The sequence below is a fragment of the Prionailurus viverrinus genome, chromosome B1 (assembly GCF_022837055.1).
Source record: "Prionailurus viverrinus isolate Anna chromosome B1, UM_Priviv_1.0, whole genome shotgun sequence".
Taxonomy (NCBI): domain Eukaryota; kingdom Metazoa; phylum Chordata; class Mammalia; order Carnivora; family Felidae; genus Prionailurus; species Prionailurus viverrinus.
This window is the reverse complement of record NC_062564.1, coordinates 7,283,371-7,304,876: the sequence shown is the minus strand read 5'-3', so window position 1 is coordinate 7,304,876 and position 21,506 is coordinate 7,283,371.

The window sequence follows — 21,506 nt, the reverse complement described above, 5'->3', positions numbered from 1 at the left end:
CCTTCTTCCTACTGACTTAAGTAAAACCCCCGCACCTTGAGTGTTTTCTCACAGAAGCAAGTTTTACCTGTTTGATCATTTTAGATTCTTTTGCTCTTTTCCACAAAATTCCGATATAGCTGAATATTGGAAAGAACTTAGAAAATGCAATACGTTGAATTGTTAAATTCATTATTAAATGAATTAATGAAATAAAATATTAAATGAAATAATACCGAAATGAAATAAAATTTACCTAGACCGCTGTATTTTTTTAAGTTCATTTATTTTTTTTATTTTTTTTTTTTTTTTTAATTTTTTTTTTCAACGTTTATTTATTTTTGGGACAGAGAGAGACAGAGCTTGAACGGGGGAGGGGCAGAGAGAGAGGGAGACACAGAATCGGAAACAGGCTCCAGGCTCTGAGCCATCAGCCCGGAGCCTGACGCGGGGCTCGAACTCACGGACCGCGAGATCGTGACCTGGCTGAAGTCGGACGCTTAACCGACTGCGCCACCCAGGCGCCCCTAAGTTCATTTATTTATTGAGAGAGACAGAGAGAGAGAGAGAGACAGAGAGAGAGAATCCCATGCAGGCTGCACACTGTCAGCACAGAGCCTGACACGGAGCTCGATCTCACAAACCATGAGATCATGACCTGAGCCAAAATCAAGAGTGAGATGCTTAACCGACTGAGGCACCCAGGTGCCCCTAGACCACTGTATTTCAAACCTGTGGAACCCCCTATAGAAGGAAACATCAAACAAAATGAAGCAAGTAGACGATGGGAGGATACAAAATAGGAAAGAGAAGAGATGCAAAAAATTCTGCTATTATACTTGGACTAAGAGGGAGAAAGAAAAGAGCAGAGTTGTTGGAAGATATATATTGCCTGGGGGTGGGGGAGTGGAATTTTTGGAAAGTAAAAAACACAAAAACCAAAGATCAGTCCAAGTAACAGCCTATAAAATTAAAAATATGTATATGGAAAGTATTTGCGGCCACAGCTATTATTTTCTTCGGCACTGTGTGCCCTCCACTCGATGTACTTGAACAAACACCCTCACCCTTCTGGCCTTGTAGAATGGAACACACCTTCCCCAACAGCTGAGGTCCAGGCTCTAGAGGAGCTGATCCCACGAAGTTGCCCAACTTTGCTGCTCTGATTAGAAAACAGGAACACTGTTTGGCTTTAAAAAAAAAAAAAAGTGTTGCAATCTGTTTGCCTTTTTGTTTTTTCAACAATTATTTCTGTCTCTTGGGGGCTGCCCTGATGGGGACGGTGGTATCCCAGGACAGCTCCAACTCTGTGAGTCAAACCCTCTGAAATGTGGACCTTGTAGGTAAGCCCCAGACTTCTTGTATTGATTTTTTCAGCATGCCTAGAAAGTCTGATACTTTTTTCTCAGAAGGATTTGCACAAGTGTCACAAATAAACACCCCCATGTTGACATTCATTTGTTAGTTGACATGGCAGAGGAGGCTCAGTTACAGGATCCGATAGAAATCTAGTGATAAAATAAAAAAATTCATGACCTACTTCTGTGCTATCTATCAATGAGTGTTTAGAATTGGCAAGTTTCTTGAGTTTTTTTTTAGATCTTTTTTTCAGTTTTTTACCACTGACATTGATGAATCTCTATACAAAATGTGTTAATCGCTTTGAAATCTCACATAAGCAGGCATACAGTATAATCTCTTCGATCAAACTGAAAGACACAATGCCGACCTACCCCTCCAATAGAAAGGAGAGGATTCTCAGGAACAAGAAATGGATTTTGAGGAAGTATGACATCATTTAGAGGGAAGATTTAATAATGCAGCAGAATTACTTTCACACAACTGAAAGACCTGCCTCTTTCTGAACTTGCCATAGTCCTCCAGCCTCCAGGTTATAAGCTACATTCGCTTTTCTCTCTGTACACGATATTCACAATGATTACTGTATTCCTCGTCTTTCTCGGTGCTTCATTTGTGCAAACCGTGGGGTCAGGTCTTCAAGAGAAAAAGCAATGTCCTGCGTGAGAACTGAATGCTATCAGGCTAGTAGTCTTCCTGAATGACGCCTTCCTGGTCTTAAAATAATTACACTTTTCAAAAAGCCCCCTGGGTCATACCTAGTCCCTACTACACCTGGTAGATTAGAGACAGCAATGTAACAAATGCAAATGATATAAAAGCCACATTGTAAACATACGGGTATGGTCTTTATAAAGTCAGCACAATTAATTTTAGAATTTTTTCCCCCTGACTTCTTAATTTTCACTCCCTAATATCCAAGATCATCAGGTACCTTCTACATTTCCATGAGTAGGATATCTATTGAGTCATATAATAAGTATAAACTTAATGCTTGAAGTAACAATAAAAAGTGCCCGGCTAAGCCAAGCGTAGACTTCAGATATTAAAGTGACACCCTGACAAATCAGTTACAGGGTCAGTTCTTACTTTCTCTCCTCCAATGGTTTTGCCCCCTGCCCCCACTCCACGTACTCAATTTCTAGAACTTAACAATTTCCAATAACTGCATACCATGTATATCTTAAATTTTATGCATTCCATTTCCAGCTTCTGTTTGCTGTTTTTGCTGCTAACTTAGCCCCTCAGGACCCTCTATTTATTGACCTCCTACGTTTTACAAACCTCACTCCCCTTATGTCATCAGGCTTCTCCGTCACTTGCTTATGTTACATGGTCCATCGTTGGGATCCCTCCCTAGGCAAGTCCTCCTCACCTCTGACCCTCTATTTTCCTTCAACTCACACACTAATATGCCAGCCTTGCTTTAATTCATCCATCTGTCCACTTTTGAACCTGCATAGCTAAACATCAAGAAAAACACAGCCTGACCAATCTCACCCATGTCTAGATGAGCCCTCAGAGCTGTCAATAGATTGGCTCCATTTTTTTTTTTCTAGAACAAGGGTTGACAACACTTTCAGTAAAAGACCACATAGTGAATATTTTAGGTTTTGTGGACCGTGAGGTCTTTGTTGCAACTTTCTAGCTTTGACAGTGTAGTGCAGGAACAAGCAATTGGAATATGTAAATAAATGGTCAGAGCTGTGCTCCAATAAAGCTTTGTTTACGGAAACAAAGAGTTGCCCATATTTAGCCGGAAGGCCATAGTTTGCTGACTCCTGGGCTAAGCATTCACTGTTCTACATTCCCTAGGTGGTTGCTATATCGTAGCTTTCTTTTATCAAACTTCCTTATCAACCACTTTCTTTCCATTCACAGAGTTAGAAGTTGCTTCCTGTTTCAGAGAGAAATGAGAAACAATCAGGAAAACATGTCCCTAATTTCCATCACTATTAATTTGTTTGCATTAATATAATGTGAATGAATGACTCATTTCTCAGGCCAAACACACTTGATATATTCAAGATCCCATCTTCTGTACCTACTCAAGGGTAGGCATCACACCAGCAAATTTTCCCTCTCTTCAACCTCTCCTGAATCATCAATTTTTCACTCTCTAATGGCTCATTCTGATCTGAAAGCAAGCAAACAACAGTAACAATAGAAACCAAATCACCTCTCTTGATTCCTCATCTATCTACATCCAGCCTCTGTCTCTGTTCTCCTTTACAGCTTATCTCTTTGAAAGACCTGTACAATTACCTCCTATTACTCCCCTATCGTTTTATCTTAACTCCCTTACTGTCAGTCCCTTGCAAACAACACTCCATGGAAATTAGTCTTGTCAGGGTGACAAATGTCCTCCAGATTTAGATTGCTAAATCAAATCCGATGCTCTGTTCTTAAGTATCCATTCACTCTCTATTGAATATTTATTGAGCCTACACTATGGCCAGTTATCCTTCTAGTCACTGGGATATAGCAGTGCATAAAATATAAAAAACCTTTGTCTTTTGTGACTTATACTCTGATGCAGGGAAACAGACACTAATAAAAAAGAATTCAGATGTATTTTTGAGATGAGAGATGCCACAGAAAATAACAAATCCTATAAGCCGCTTAGAGTGTTACAGGGTTGGGCTGGGGTAGAGAGTCTTCGAAGTCTTACTAAAAAGGTAGCGTTTGAGTCAAGACATAAAAGAGTTGAGAGAGTAGGTCGTGTAGCTGTCTGGGAAGGAACATTCTGAGCAAATGGAATCGTAGGGAAAAGATCCTTACTGGAAATAGCAATGGAACCAGTATGGGTGAACAAAGGGAAAATAATTAAGCGAGGGAACGAGAGGACAGATTGCTTAGGACCTTGCAAGCCACTGGCCTCTTCTTGCTCAACTTGTGAGCGGCATTTGACACAGCTGATCAATCCCTCCAATTTGATGTGTGTTCCTCAAGTGGATTTCAGGAGGCTCACGCTCGTGGTTTACCTACCAGCTCTCTGGCTCTGCCTTTCTTAATGTCCTTGCCTTAATGTCCCCATCTCTTAGTAAACAGCCTCTAATCTCATGGCTGGAAATGCCTCCTATAAACCGATGGCTTGAAATTGATCTTCTCCATCCAGAATCTTCCTCTGAAATCCAGACTCGTTTATCCCAAGAATATCGACTTACTCTCCAGGCTAACAGACGCCTCAGATTTTAACAGGTGCCGAATTGCAGATCTGATCTTGTCCCCATAAGCTGCACCTTCTCTGCTTCAGGAAAGAAAGCCCATACTTCAGCTTCCTCGGACCCAAATACTAGACTCCATTCTTGACTCTCTCTTCCAAATGTGTCCAGAATAAGACCTTCGTGGCTTCCACTAATCAAGAGACCGTTGTTTCTTGCCTTGATTATCAGAAGACCTTACTGACTGGTATTCTGGCTTCTGCCCCGTTCCTCCCTTTCCAACAATCTTGGCTTAACTCAACAGTCCAAACAATCCTCTTAAAAACTGAGACAAATCAGGTCACAACCTTAGAACCATCCCTTTAAAGCCCTGGGTGCCTTAGAAGACTGTCATCAGTTCAAGGCTTGCCTGGGTGGGATCCCCTCCGTGCTTACTCACCCCCACTGCTGTCGGCAGGATTCAGTTCTCAGTGGACTATGCCCTGACACCTCACCTCCCCGCAAGCTGTTGAGGGAAGTGCTCTGCATCTTGGTTCGGATGGTGGTTAGGTGAACACACACACATTTGTCAAAATGAATGAAACTGTACACCTAAATCCATGAACTTCATTTTGTGTGCATTGTGTGTCGTGATGATACCTCAATTAAAAATCAGATCAAAAAAAATCAACATTAAGAGAAGAAACATGCCGATTCTTGAGAACAGCTATCTGCATTCGTGTCTTGTTTCTGTCATTACGATCTCGGAGAAGGTAGTAGTCTCTTTTTGTTTCAGTTTCCACATCTGTAAAACTGAATTTGGGATAAAAAGGGTACCCATTTCATAAAGATTTGAAGAATAATCCGTGTGAGGTAACTGAGAGATGGTGACATCAATATATTACTGTACATCTCAAATAGGAAATTATGGGGGCGCCTGGGTGGCGCAGTCGGTTAAGCGTCCGACTTCAGCCAGGTCACGATCTCGCGGTCCGGGAGTTCGAGCCCCGCGTCAGGCTCCGGGCTGATGGCTCAGAGCCTGGAGCCTGTTTCCGATTCTGTGTCTCCCTCTCTCTCTGCCCCTCCCCCTTTCATGCTCTGTCTCTCTCTGTCCCAAAAATAAATAAACGTTGAAAAAAAAAATAGGAAATTATGTCAACATGATCAGGATTTGGTGGCTGAAAAGGACTGTATAGATCATTTGTTAATTTCTCATTTATACAGAAATAGAATCAGAAACATTAAGTGAATTTCCCAAGAGCATAACAATAATTTATTTAACAACCTTGGACTGTATCTCAGGCTTTCTGTTGTGATCAACTGAAGGTAGCTGAAGTGGGGAACATCATACTTTTTTTTCTGGGATTTCTACAGGACTTTGGGCTGAATGCTTCACAGTGAATATGAAGCCCTCAGTAAAAATAAAAAATAAAAAAAATTAAAGGCACAATATAACTAATATATTAAACGGATGACAGCCTGTTTCATATTATAAGTATTTTCATCGACATCTGCCCAAATGATAATGTTAGCAGTTTACCATTTTCCCATCTTGTTCACGAAAAAAAGGAGAATCTATGTGTTTAAAATCCTATGCTAGAAAACAAAACAGTTGGCCTCCTATCACAGTCTTTTTGTAAAACCAATGTTTTAAAATTAGTCCTATTAAAATGGCAAATTTTGTATATAAAAATAGAATACCAGTATTTGAAAGAAAGAACTCCTTCATTGTGTGGTACTTTCAATAATAATATTCTGTGAGAGAGTTTGCAAATGATTACAACCTCATTTGGTTGTATTAATCTCAGGTGATTGTATACCAGGGGGTCTATCTTTATTTTTACTTTTTAAAAATTTCATATTTCGTATTTCAGCCCTTAGTTTCAAAAACATCACAAAGGCATAAAAAAAGCCCTATGTCTTGGATGGAAACCCTTGTGTTCTTAGGGGAGTCTCATAATTTCAGATTTTTCATTATAAAGAAAGAGCCTAAACCTCAAAATGAACATTTCCAGCGATGATGAGTGAATTCCAATGGAAATATGAGTTAGCATATTTCTGATGCGTGTGTAACATAATTTTAAATGGAAGTGTGTGTAAAAATTAAAAAAAAAAAGGGGGGGGGCGCCTGGGTGGCGCAGTCGGTTAAGCGTCCGACTTCAGCCAGGTCACGATCTCGCGGTCCGTGGGTTCGAGCCCCGCGTCAGGCTCTGGGCTGATGGCTCAGAGCCTGGAGCCTGTTTCCGATTCTGTGTCTCCCTCTCTCTCTGCCCCTCCCCCGTTCATGCTCTGTCTCTCTCTGTCCCAAAAATAAATAAACGTTGAAAAAAAAAATTTTTTTAATAAAATAAAATAAATGGAAGTGTGTGTTTTTAACCTTTTTTATTCTTCTTATTTCAAGATGCCACTGTCAGAACTCAAAGGCACAGTAGGTCTGTATCTACCCTGTACTTTGAAATAGGCTCACACTCTTTCCAGGTCATTTTATTATGGGAGCTCAACCTCTATGATCATATATATATGTATTTTTTTTCTTCTGTATTGTCATCATATCTAAAACTTCTATAACCCTTTTGATTTAAAGGTCCTGAGACATTTTTCATCATTTTTTGTAATTATTTTCTAGAATTTATATCCTAGGTAACAGACTCTAGTGACTTCCAATGACCTGCCGTAGTATAATTTTGTAACTGATTTGAGAATGCAAACCCATAGATAGAAGGTTAATACACTGTTTCGTTGTATTTCTATTAGTATCTCATTATTTTCTTTTTTTTACCTTTATTTATTTTTGAGACAGAGAGAGACAGAGCATGAACAGGGGAGGGGCAGAGAGAGAGGGAGACACAGAATCTGAAACAGGCTCCAGGCTCTGAGCTGTCAGCCCAGAGCCCGACGCGGGGCTTGAACTCACGGACCGCGAGATCGTGACCTGGCTGAAGTCGGACGCTTAACCGACTGAGCCACCCAGGTGCCCCGTATCTCATTATTTTCAATTAGAATTATGCTGGAGAGAATGTTTACTGTGGCTTGTTAATTTTCTTTAGTGTACTTTATAGCAGCTACTTGAAGAATGAAAACCAACCCAGATGTTATGCTTTCGGGGCAAGCCCACCATCTGATATAAACTATTTTTCCTGAGCGACAGTAAATAAATTACCTAGGAAAGTGATTAGGTCTCTGGTTCATAAAAACAGGCATTTGGATGTTCTCTTATTTGGTAGAGCTTTGCTTTGGCCTTGGACCATGTGTCATGAGAGGGTATTTGTCTACTAGCTTTCTGAAAGTATGTTGGCTTACTTTTTTTTATTTTAAATATGTTTACTTGTTTACTTGTTTAATAAGAAGCATGGCCCATGAAAACTGTTGTTCAGTTTGTGTATGTCTTGATTTTTGTTTTATAACTTTAGAGAAACATCTCTAATTAGAAGAATTCAATGACAAATTTCAGCTTTAATTATGTTAATGAAAGTCTCTATGAAGAGGAGAGGGTCCCCAGATATAGAACAATAAATATATATATTGTAAAGATATATATATTTTTTTGCCTATCTGGCAGTATAAAACAGTACTATAAAAATTCTGTAAATGTTTGTCCCAACAGTTGGATTTATTCTCAGTTGTGATGATGAAAATGGACACAGCTGCCCCTGGATGGCTGTTAACTTAACCCTTTAAGTGGTAAGAGTCTCTGAGAGATTCAGGATAGGCCATCAATCATAGTAGATTTTGTATCAAGTAAGTAAGAGATGACTGAGTATAAAAGGTCAGCTAACCAATCTTGTTTGACCATATTAGCAGTATCAGTTGGGGTGAACACGGGGAAAGAAACTCAGATCATTGTCCGTGCTGCTTTATCTATAAGACAGGGGAGATAACAGTACCAACCTCATAAAGTTTTAGTGAGCAGTAAATTGTGTGCATGTGTGTGTATGTATATATACACAATGTATTGATCCATACATCTATTAGAACTTGGCTTAATGTAGGCATAACATATTTTAGCTATGAAAATTATGTATTAGCTACCATTCATCATTCACAAAACATTTACTGAACAGTTTCTGTGCACCAAGCGCTGTTTTAAGGCTTGCATATAGCACTGTAGAAAAGACACTAAGGTTCTAGCCTTTTTGTAGATAACTTTCTAGCAGGGGGCACAGATTATTAGATTAGTTCAGGCAAGGAATGATGATAATTCTGACCATTGCAATAGGATTAGAAATCATGTGAAGTGGCCAGATTTGGGATATGTGGCTAAGGTAGAGTCAGGAGGATTTCCTAAAACAAAAATGGGAAGGGTCTGAAAGAATAAGAGACAAGACAAAGTTGATTTTGTATTTGAGTTTTATTCATAATGGTCAAAACTTGGAAGCAACCAAGATAACTGAGGGTCAAGGTGTCCTTCAGTAGGTGAATGGATAAAGAAACTGTGGCCCATCTAGACAATGGAATATTATTCAGCACTAAGAAGAAATGAGCATCAAACTCAGTGTTTGCCAGGGCCAGAGATGGGAGCATAGTAATTGACCATAAAGAGCACCTGGAACTTTCCTGCCCTTCTTTATTCCTTTGGTCACATTCACAAACAAATTTTCATTAGGAAATGTGTTTAGTAGTGCCTAGATGACAGGTTGATTAAAGACCGAGCATTTGAATTAGTTTCTTAAAGCTGTTGTCACAAATTGCCACAAGTTTGGTGGCTCAGAACAATAGAAATTTATGTTCTCATAGTTCTGGAAGCCTTAACCCTGAAGCCAAGGTATCACGAGGGTTGGTTCCTTCTAGAGACTGAGGAGGAACCCATTCAATGCCCTCTCCTGGCTTTTGGTGGTTGCCAGCCATCCTTGGTGTTCACTCACTGGCCTGTGGACACATCACTCCAATCCCTGTCTCCCTCTTTACCTCAGCTTCTCTGCTGTGTGTCCTCTTTCCTTCTCTTCTAAGGACAGTTGTCTTTAGAACTGTCCACCCTAAACCAGGAGAATCTCCTGTTGTGATCCTTAATTATATTTGTCAAGACCCTTTTCCCAAATAAGATCACATTCACAGATTCTGGGTAGACCAGCAGCATCAGACTCTGGTGTGGACTCTTCCTGCAAATGACCGCCAGATCCTGGTGTCTTCCCATGACAGAGAGAATGCTCTGCTGTCTCTCCTTATAAGGATCAGAGCTATACCCTTATGACCTCACTTAACTTTAATTATTTCCTTACAGGCCTCATTGCCAATACAGTCACATGGGGCATTAGGGCTAAAATATGGACTTTGGGGGGCATCTATAGTAGGGAGCCACTCTTCAACCCAGCACAGTACTGTTCCTTCATTCATCCTGTGCTGTCGCAAGCAGCCTGGACAATCTCCTGTGAACAGACAATCACCGGGAACAGAAGCAAATCAACAACACAGACAACGATGTCCCCTTGCCCTGCTATGTTTCATCCCTACAATTTCCTTTTGACATAACACGCTAATCATTAGGCTCAAATTATAAAGATGCAGGAGAGTAATTTTGGAAACTTTTTTTCTTTTTGGTTGTTTATTTGCTTTACTCTCTGGGAAAGCCCATCTGTGATAAGACCTTATAGTAGTCACTCATTCATTACGTGTGACAGATTGATCGGCCCACTCCTTTGAGCTGTCACACCCTGGTTCTGTGGGGCCCTACCTCCACATAAAACTGGACCTCTATAGGGGCGCCTGGGTGGCTCAGTCGGTTGGGCAGTTGACTACGGCTCAGGTCATGATCTCGCGGTCTGTGGGTTTGAGCCCCATGTCGGGCTCTGTGCTGACATCTCGGAGCCTGGAGCCTGCTTCCGATTCTGTGCCTCCCTCCCTCTTTGCCCCTTCCCTGCTTGGTGTCTGTCTCTGTCTCTCTCTCTCTCAAAAATAATAAACATTTAAAACAAACAAACAAACTGGACATCAGTGAGTTAGTTCAACTGGTGTAGGATGTTTTTACTTTTAGTGGATAACCAATTTTAAGAAATTATATCTGTACCTCTGAAAGCATTTTTCCTGCCATACAGGTTATCAGTTCTTCCTATAAATACCTTTTCGTGCAATTGTCTGGGAGTATTTGAGTCACAGGTGAAATAAATAGTGGGACAGGTTCTACCAGCTTCAAACGAGTCCCTGCTCACTATGGTTGGTTCTCCCTGCTCCGTAACGAATTGGTGAGTTATCTGTCTTCAAATTAATAGCTGGTTATTTTCCCAAATATTTTCTTTGGCTTATTTTTACCACTCTTTCATCTCAATTTTATTAAATAACGGACGTCATGATATTAGCACTAATAAGTCGTACGCAACATCCTGTCAATATCATGTTGAAAAATACATACAGGGGCGCCTGGGTGGCACAGTCGGTTAAGCGTCCGACTTCAGCCAGGTCACGATCTCGCGGTCCGGGAGTTCGAGCCCCGCGTCAGGCTCTGGGCTGATGGCTCGGAGCCTGGAGCCTGTTTCCGATTCTGTGTCTCCCTCTCTCTGCCCCTCCCCCGTTCATGCTCTGTCTCTCTCTGTCCCAAAAATAAATAAAAACGTTGAAAAAAAAATTTAAAAAAAAAATAAAAAAAAAAAGAAAAATACATACAAATAAAGAATAAAATGCAAGCTACCAGAGTCTGTTTTAGGCTTTCACTTACAATCCCTGGGAGTCTGAACTGCTGTTCTTACGGCAGAGTCATCGTCTGATGAGGATAAAAGTTGGTGAGGTCATTCAGTTCAGCGTTCACTTAAAGAAACTAGACATTTCTCAGAGAATCATAAAGACGATGTGAAGGCAGATTGAGGACTAAATGGCTCCTGAATGTGGTCCCTGCGCAGCTCCTCAGGGCTGTCTGCACGCGGGGATTCTGTCACTCCATCTGGTCCCTGGCTGAGTGACAATCCGCTGCTGCCAGCGCTCGGCTCACCAGCAGGAAGGCGAGAATGTCTCCAGGTGCACGTGGACGGACCTGGTCTCTTTCTCCAGCATCCCTCGATTGAGTTACTAAAGAGTGAACAGAGTCAGAGAGGAGAGAGCTAAAGCTGGGGGGATTGGGGGTAAATAGATTTGAAGCGAAAGGAAGGGCAAATCTTACATACTCCTCTGGGATAAGCTGAAATAAATTCTCTTCCACCAAATATTTGGTGCCCAGGAATCATCCCACCGCATCATCGTATTAATAGTGATGCTATTGATGCTATTGATGCTATTGTTTCCAATCAAGATTCTACTTAGGAATTCTAGGACAGACTAGCACCACTTGCTAGTGAAGATGGTTATATAATCTCATCTCACTCCATAGCCTGCAGCAAGCCATTTTATCTAAAAATTTCAATTACTTTATCTAAAAAAAGCTGGTTAGATTTGATCTCTCTGTATGTTAAATGCACTAATGAGGGTTTTGTTTTGTTTTGTTTTGTTTTTGCAAGAGGATTCAATGTCCTCTGCCTAATTGTCCTATGTGAGTTTCAAGTATTAATAAATTATGGAACGTTAAGACCATAATATATTGTAATTTAGTTATATGATTCATTTTAAACTTTGGAACAGGGACTCTTTTGAATACATCTTCGTACCCAACCCACTCCCACCCCAGAACCTAGCACAGTGCCTTACGGAGTTCCACTGAATCGATATGAATGAATAGATTTTACAATCTCAGTCTGTAGCTACAGTTTCTCAGGGAAAAGGGGAGGCCTTGTTTTAAAACTGGGATTGGAAGAATGGTGTTACCCAAAGGACTGAACGAAAATCCACCCAAACTATAGCCACAACAGGAAACCATTGCTAAGTGATCTTTAAGACCTTTGCGAGTGTCAAAATTCCCCATTTCCATCTGCACCCTTCTTTTCCCCAAATCCAACACCACATTTACATCGATTTTATATAATACCCATTGTCAACTGTAGGCAGAGGGTTCCGGAAGGTGTCATTTGATTGTATCCTTTGTAGTTGTCTCTCTCTCTCTCTCTCCCTGGCTTTCCTCTCTCCAAAGTTAGGTGTTGGGATAAAGTGATACACAGAAAAAGGCAAACCATAATTCCTTAGTTGTTATTTGAAGATGCCTCATACCTGTAGTCCGAGGAAATGCAGTGTGACAAGTATTCTCCAACATGCCTTCTTCAAAACTCATGGTCTGGCTTAAGAGACATGATGACTTGTTCTTAAAATTATTTCCTTGTGACTAATCTGTACATTGATTCACTCACCGCATTTTACCCTGCACACAGGATGGGCATGAGATTCTCCTAGCCCTCAAAGAAACAATAGTTCTGCAAAAGTGTTAGAAATCCAAATATATCGATACAAAATGTAGAAAGGGCTAAATCTACAATTAGAGTAACAATGAAAGAAATGGTCACATGTCTTCGTTTTCCCCTTGATATAGCATATGAAATCCTCTTGAAAAGAGGGAGGCACTTGTGGAGAGTTTAAGGAGCTAAGTATATATTTTAATCAATTCCTTCTCAAATCATGGAAATGTGCATTATATATCTATATCAATCTGTGTGTATATATATGTGTGTGTGTATATATGTCTTGATATGTGTGTATCTATATTGCACACACATACATCAAGATATTTGTGTTAATATCTCTGCACTACTTAACAAGTCATAAAACTTATCTTTGGAAGAGTAGTTGCACCGGAGAATTGCTGATATTTTGTTACATGTGATATGATTATTTTAAGTGGCATACAGTTTCACATTCACTCTTTCTATGGATAGAGAAAATGGCTGAACAGAAAGTCTGTCGCAGAGAGAAATAAAAGGCAGCCCGGGTCTTTTCCAGAGAATGATCAGATGCTGACATCTAGTGGCTCCCCAAACCCATCGCTATGGAGCACTTTTAACAACATTGCACACTGAGTTTGCCTGACGTGTGCCCCAGGAAAAATGTACACCTGTGCCCGCACGGGGATGGTTACGGATGTGGTCCTTTATGCATTAAGTTTCTGCTGATATCCAGATACAATGAAAAACGAAGTGAAATGGACATTCTGGGATCAGTTTTACCCCACATTCTACAAAAATCAGAAGCAAGCTCACTTTTCTTTATTATGTTATTTACTGTGTAGGAGAATGTCTTTATAAATAGCCTTGCTACTTCCTGGTTTAGGCCTTTTGCAATCTGAAATAAGCCTCTTGTGAATGAAATTCTTCTGACATTTTCAAGCGCTTCCCTAAATTACCCGTCTCCGCCCTGCTTCACCACAGTGGTTAATAGGATACATGCAAAAGTATGGCGCTGATAGTTCTCATTACCTTTGTGTATTTGGTATGTTTTATATGTTGCAGAGTTTGTATTTTTAAGGATATATGTTACATATGTAGCTATTCCACCTGCGATTTCACTTGATTTTTTCTTTCCTCCCTCCCTCCCTCCCTCCCTTCCCTTCTTCTCTGCACCTTATAATTTTAGCTCAATACTTATTGCTAGTACATTTCACCAAGGTTTGTCTTCCATTGTTTTCCATTGACCAACATACATAGTAAAAACCTTATTCTGGAAAGCAGATTACACTGAATGCTTTCTTTTTTCTTTGCTTTTCTTTTTTTCTTCCCCCTCTTGGCTTCTCTCCTTGATCCCTCTCCAAAAGCCATCAATTTAATGAGTTTGCAAAAAAAACCTTCCTAAGCATGAACTTCCTCCTTTGTGGAATTTATTCTTTTTTTTTTTTTTTTCCCCAAGAGACTGCACAAACAGTTCCGTGACAAGAAAATGCAAAGTAATCTGCTTGGTGTTCTTATTCATGAGTTCTGTCAAGTTGAGCTGTCAGAAACTCAGAGATGTGAGGTGCGTGCGGGGAGAGAGGCGGGGGGGGGGGGGAGAAAAAAAGAAAAAGGGGGAAAAAAGAGATTGCCCCTCCCTTGGATAGCAAGGAGCCTGTCGCCTGGTGTGACCTGTAATGACCTGTAAGGATTGGTTCAGAGGCTCACCCTGATAGCACAAATGGGCTCGCAGGTGCAGCGGAGAGCAGCTAGGTCGGGAGGTGCCAGGAACGTTCCAAGTCCCACATGACCTTTCCTGCTGCCACTTCCCCTACCCTGTCTCGCTCCCTCCCCCCCACCCCTGCTCTGCCCCGCTGCCCACCCCCACCCCCCTCCACATCAGGCACACCCAGGAAGCTGATCTGGGGATGGGGCCAAAGGAGAAGGTCATTCTGGTTCCTGAACTAATGCTCAGAGGTGGGACCACTCAGGAGTCTGAACCAGGATTCTATTTGCTAGAATCCCCTCAAGGTGACATTTTTCCTGAAAATCGTCAAAGCCCTTGAAGAGATGGTTTCAACTCAGTTGTACCTAGAGAGTCCATGGGCTGGAGTACCTTTGTGTCTTTTTCAAAATACTTACTGTATTTAAACGATTTTTCGAAGGAAATTGCTTCTATCATGTTTCTAGTTGGTCAGTAAAACTGTGCTTTTATAGAACGTATGTGGAATCCAGCAGAAATCAAGAGACAGTTTTCCCGGAATGTCTGTTATGCAGACTTCTACCCCGAAGCTTGGAAGCCAGTTTTGCTGGGGAAGAGGCCACTGTCCCCTCTCAACAATGAATACGGGTGCTTCCTGAGAGCCACAAGCATCGAGGACCAGCTCACCGGCCGTATTTCTGTCCCTGTGCCAGTGGAGGGTTTTGCCGGCGGGGTGCCTCGAATACGCTGGCTTCCCTGGGGCCACCTCATGGCGTGTCATAATGTAGGCGACAGGCGAGCAGCGTCAGTGTGCCTGGTGGCCTGGGCCGTGTCTGTCGTACACGTTGCTTGTCCTCCTGCACTGCTCAGTCTTGAAATCCAGGGATGTGGCGCTCCCAGAGCCTGGGCCACAGAAGGCTCAGCTGGTTGGGGGCTCACAGCGGGCCTCATGAGTACCCTACAGCACTACCAGAGAGGTGGCCGGGAAGTCCTGGGCCACCAGCATTCGTGCACACTCCTCAACTGAGTGCGGGTGACAGCTCAAATTTAGTTTTATCTCGGAGTGAGATTGTTAACATTTTTAGACGTATTATTTTAATTTTGTATGTTACGTTTACTTGTATGTACATTTAAAAAAAAATTTTTTTTTTCAACGTTTTATTTATTTTTGGGACAGAGAGAGACAGAGCATGAACGGGGGAGGGGCAGAGAGAGAGGGAGACACAGAATCGGAAACAGGCTCCAGCCTCCGAGCCATCAGCCCAGAGCCTGACGCGGGGCTCGAACTCACGGACCGCGAGATCGTGACCTGGCTGAAGTCAGATGCTTAACCGACTGCGCCACCCAGGCACGCGGGGCTCGAACTCCCGGACCGCGAGATCGTGACCTGGCTGAAGTCGGACGCTTAACCGACTGCGCCACCCAGGCGCCCCTACTTGTATGTACATTAAAATAGAGAGAGAAGGGGCTCCTGGCGGGCTCAGTCAGTTAAGTGTCTGACCTTGGCTCAGGTCACGATCTCACAGTCCATAGGTTCGAGCCCCACCTCAGGCTCTGTGCTGACAGCTCAGAGCCTGGAGCCTGCTTCGGATTCTGTGTCTCCCTCTCTCTGCCACTGGCCTGCTCTTGCTCTGTCTCTTTCTCTCTTTCTCTCTCATAAATAAATAAATAATAGAGAAATATAACTAACTCTAAGAAACACACATGGCTTCAGGGGCACCTGGCTGGCTCAGTCTGTAGACTGTGCAACTCTTGATCTCAGGATCATGAGTTCAAGCCACATGCTGGGCTTAGAGCTTACTTTACAACACGCACGTGTGCTCACACACGCACACACACACACACACACACACACACAAACACACATACCCTCATCATCCAGATTTGTCAAAGCATAATGTGGGATATTTATCATTAAAAAAAAAAAAATAACACACCAGTTGAGGAGATCTCTTTCTTTTGTCTTAATCAGAATGAATTCCTCTCCTCTCCTTCTCTCCTTGGAATTAACTGCTACCATAAACAGACTTGCAGCATTCCTACACATATTAATGTTTGAATAGATACTTAATACATATTCATGTATTTTTCACACAGTACATAAGTTTGTATAGTTTGTGTCATCCATCGACATTGTTTTAAAGTTACAGCCATGTTAACACAGAGCTTTATGGAATTACCCATAAATGTTGTTACTCAGGTTGCTGTAAAGCTTTTGTTCTTCCTATTTTTTTTCTTCTTTTTTTCCTTTTAGAGAGAGACAGTGCAAGCAGGGGAGAGGGGCACAGGGAGAGAAAGAGAGAATCCCAAGCAGGCTCCACAGCTCAGCACGGAGCCTGACACAGGGCTCAAACCCTATGACCCTGGGCTCACGACCTGAGCCAAAACCAAGAGCTGGACACTCAACTGACTGAGGCATCCAGGCGCCCCTACTCGTCCTATTAATTGGCACACAACGTACCATGGTTAGAATATTACATATAATATTGTTCTAATGTTCGTAACATAATACCTATATAAGTATATCGTGATATAATTTTCCATTCTTTTATTTAAAAAGGGTTAGGTTTCCAATTTTTTCTCTTATGAACAATGTTACAATGAGCACTTGTTCACATTTCCCCTTGTGCACATGTGCAATGGTTACTTTAATAATTTTTAATATTTTTAATGTTTATTTTTGAGAGAGAGAGGGAGTATGAGCAGGAAAGGGGCAGAGAGGGGGACAGAGGATCTGAAGCAGGCTCTGCGCTGTCAGCACAGAGCCCAATGCGGCGCTCGAACCCATGAACTGTGAGATCATGACCTGAGCCAAAGTCAGATGTTTAACCGACTGAGCCACCCAGGCGCCCCAGCAATCGTTACTTTAAGATGCAAAGCCAAGAGCGTTCTTCTGTGATTAGGTGGTGAGAATATTCCAATTTAGTAGCTATTTTATTTATTAAAAGCCCCAACAACAGATAAGAATTCTTTTCTCCACATTCTTGGGTTGTTACAGTTTTTAACTTTTGCCAATCTGACAGAAATAAGTTGGTATGTAATTATGGATTAAATTGATATTTCTCTGATAAGTGTGGAGACTGGACATTTTTCATACGTTTATTGGCCCTTTGGGATTTTTCTTCCATGAACTTTCAGTGGTAACACACGTGTAAACTCGCAGGAGACCTGAATGCCAAAGCATATTCTGAGAAGCCCACTCCCTTCTATTAAGCCAGGCATTGAAGATTTTTGCTAAAATATGCAACAATGCCACTCTTGTCCCATTTTTCCTAATTTTGGAAAGTATATTTTTCATAAAATTGCTACTTATGCTAACATACAACAGGTTCATCACTATATTTAAAAAAAATTTTTTTCATGCTTATTTATTTCTGAGAGAGAGCGAGCGAGCAAGTGAGGGAGGGGCAGAGAGCAAGGCAGACACAGAATCGCAGCAGGCTCCAGGCTCCGAGCTGTCAGCACAGAGCCCGAGGTGGGACTCGAACTCATGAACCGTGAGATCATGACCTGAGCTGAAGTCGGATGCTTAACTGACTGAGCCACCCTGGCGCCCCCTTAATTAACTAATAAATACATATTTTCAGCAAAATTTCAGCTTTAATTTTTAATACGGTCGGCATCGATATATTTAACCAACAAAAGCTCAGTCAGTTTGAAGAGTGAGACCACACGCTGGAGAAGCGCTGATGCCCCCTGCAGAGGGAAAGAATTTCTCGCTTTCCTGAACACGTGCAACAGTGTTGCTGGAGGAAAGCAGGAGTAGGGAACAGGGCAGTGTATGTGAAGTAACAGGCCCTGGGAAGGGCGGAGTTGCATGAAGGAACCTTCTGGAGCAGTAGGCGTCTCTCCAGAGCAGCACAGATGCTGGCCTCATTCCCTGAGTTTGAAACAAGACAGTAAAATTTCTGCCCCTCTTATGAGGTCAGGCCTGTGAGACAGGGAAGAAGGAAACACCCAGAAAACTTGCGATTTCTCAGCTATAAAGGCAACCACATCATACACAACTGTGGCCTGTGGGTCCTCTAATGTGCATGTTACATTCAGAATGACAAAATTAGACACTGGAAATTTCACCTTCACATCTGACTCCGAAGGAATCATACAGCAAGACTGTGTTTCTTTCTTTTTTTTTTTTTTTAATTAGAGAGAGAGAGAGAGAGAGAGAGCATGAGTGAGGGAGTGGGGAGAGGGAGAGAGAGAGGAAGAGAATCTTAAGCAGGCTCCATAGTGAACTCAGAAGGCAACGCAGGGCTGGATCCCACAATACTGGGATCATGACCTGAGTGGAAACCAAGAGTCGGGTGCCCAACTGGGGCCACCCAGTTGCCCCGCAAGATTGTATTGCTAAATGCATGACTTTGTAGTATTGTTTTTCCCAATGGTCTGAATAAGTGTTGGGTTGATCTTGCCTCATTTACAGAAATGTCTTCTAATGTATGCTATGCTGTAAGATACTACACTATGAAAGAGGGGTCACTTCCTTTAGATATAAATCAAAACTCGCAGTGGTTATTTTTTTTCCTTCTGAAGTACTACAGGGTAAAACAGACAGGCAGGACTGTCACATCATCTAACTGTAATTGGAGTGACAGCAGGAGGGACAGAGAAACTGGAACAGAGACAGTATTGGAAAGAAAGTGGCATGAATTTTCACAAAATTTTCCTCCAATTATGGAAGTTTTCCAAGATTTCCCTCAAGTTCCCCAAACACACAGGTGGAAGGATTTCAGCATACTCTTGGCAGGATAACAACGAAGAAAGCACATCCAGGCATATCATACATCGTCAGACTGCTGAACGCCAGAGGTGAACGGGGCATAATAACGTCAAGGGAGGGGGGTAAGACTTTCCGCTGCCTTTACACCAAACAGCGGAAATGGGGAAACCATAGGCTACTGGTCTTGGAAAATTCCTCAACCTAAAAGTCTTCACTCAACAAAATACCTTTCAAAAATAAGGGCAGAATAAAGAGTATTTCTCCAGGTCGACAGAAGCTGAGAGCATTTGTTTTCATCAGAATAGCACTGTATGAAATACTTATGTAAATTACTTAGGTGGAAGCAAAATGCTTGCAAAGGAGAGTACAAGACTGTAGTCACAAATGAAGGACACTGGGGTGGGAAACTGGGAAAACATCAAGACCACTCAGAGAAACAGTCATCCCTATGCTGAAAACTATGCCTGTGGTTTTATGAGATATAGTTAAAAATGGAACAATAGCAAAGGAAAAGGCAGAAGAATAAAGAGAGCCAAATGTGGTGCGTATTGTGTTTTAAGGAAGGTTGATAAAATTCTAATTTAAGGTAGGCTCTAATGAGTCATGGACGCATAATCACTAAAATAATAACATATATGTTCTCATAAAAGCTAATAGAGCATATCAAATAGAGCAACAAAGAAAATACTTGAGTGATGCAAATGAAGGCAAGAAAGGGGAATAAAAGAACAAAGAGAAAGACGGTAGAATTAACTCTAATTATATCAGAAACTAAGTTGACTACACACAGACTATATACTAAATAAAAGGATAGATTTTCAGGCTGGATTAAAAAGAAAACAGAACAGCAAGACCCAATTACATGCCATTTTTGAAGACAAGCTTACCATGTAAGGACACAGATAAATTGAACGTAAACTGATCAAACATGACAGACGGCAGAAACCTCAACAAAAGAAATCTGGTGCGACCATTTAAACATCAGAGTCAATTTTAAGCAAATGGTTTTACCAAGGAAAAACCAAGGACATTTTATAATAGTGAAAGGATCAGTTCAACAGGGAGAGCTACCAATCTTAAATGTGTATGCTCTTGGGGCGCCTGGGTGGCGCAGTCGGTTAAGCGTCCGACTTCAGCCAGGTCACGATCTCGCGGTCCGTGAGTTCGAGCCCCGCGTCGGGCTCTGGGCTGATGGCTCAGAGCCGGGAGCCTGTTTCCGATTCTGTGTCTCCCTCTCTCTCTGCCCTTCTCCCGTTCATGCTCTGTCTCTCTCTGTCCCCAAAATAAATAAACGTTGAAAAAAAAAATTAAAAAAAAAAAATGTGTATGCTCTTAATAACGTAGTGTCAGTTCTCAGATTTAAAATTCTCTCTTCACTTTTGACACTCAGAAAATTCTCTTTTCTTTTTAACTAGGACATGTATTGAGTTTTAGGTGTTATTTTTTTTTGTACATGATTTCTATGTACGCATAGGGAGGGGAGGGGCGTTCCCTCAATCGGCTATGCCTTAATAATTTTAACTAGTGTTTCAAAAGGTGTTACAAGACGCTTTATAAGTGCACTATTTTAGGAGGAGAGTACTGCAGGGTCAAGAATCAAGGGACAACAATTGGGGGAATTTTACAGGGCAATTATGCACAAAATTTGATACAGTTTTAGGAATGTTGCTAATAATCCGTTGTATATATCCCACCTAGTATCCTGACAGGTAGAGGCTGACAGGGAGGCTGTATGATTTAGGAGGGCTACAATTGAGAGTGGTTCAGGTGAAAGGAAGCAGGAAGCAGGAGGAGTTCTTAGTGGTAGATGATCAAGGCTACATGTGAGTCAGAGCTCCCAGGAAAGCAGAGCACAGCTCCCGTCATGGGCTAGTGCCCTCCCCCCCAAGGTTATGGGTCGGCCAGAATTACCCCAGTATCTGTGTGAGAATTTTAGAGTGCCCTCACAATACTCTTAATGTGAAAGCATCCATCACCACCATCAGACTAATAGCTCACAAAATATAATATGTCGATCTTCATAAAATACAGCTTTTGTAAATCTTGATGCGTCTGGTTTCAAAAATAAGGGACTACTGAATTATAGAAATTAGTATTTTTTCCTTCAAAATGAGGCAAGAAAACCTATTCTAGTTTTCTCTGTCCTCTGCCTCCACTTAAAATAGTAGCTTTCATATCAGAGAGCAATCGTGTTACCTCTCGAATGATACATATAGGCTATATCCCAATAGAAAGTGAATCACATTATTATCGGAGCTTCTCTGGCTTTAGCCTGTATTCAAAAGGAAGATAAAAAAAATTCTGAAAATAATTTCTCTGCCGTCAGTGATAGATTTGGCTTGGTAAATATTGCTTGGAAAACGTGCCTGATTTTAGTCCGTAGAATCCAGAGGGCCATC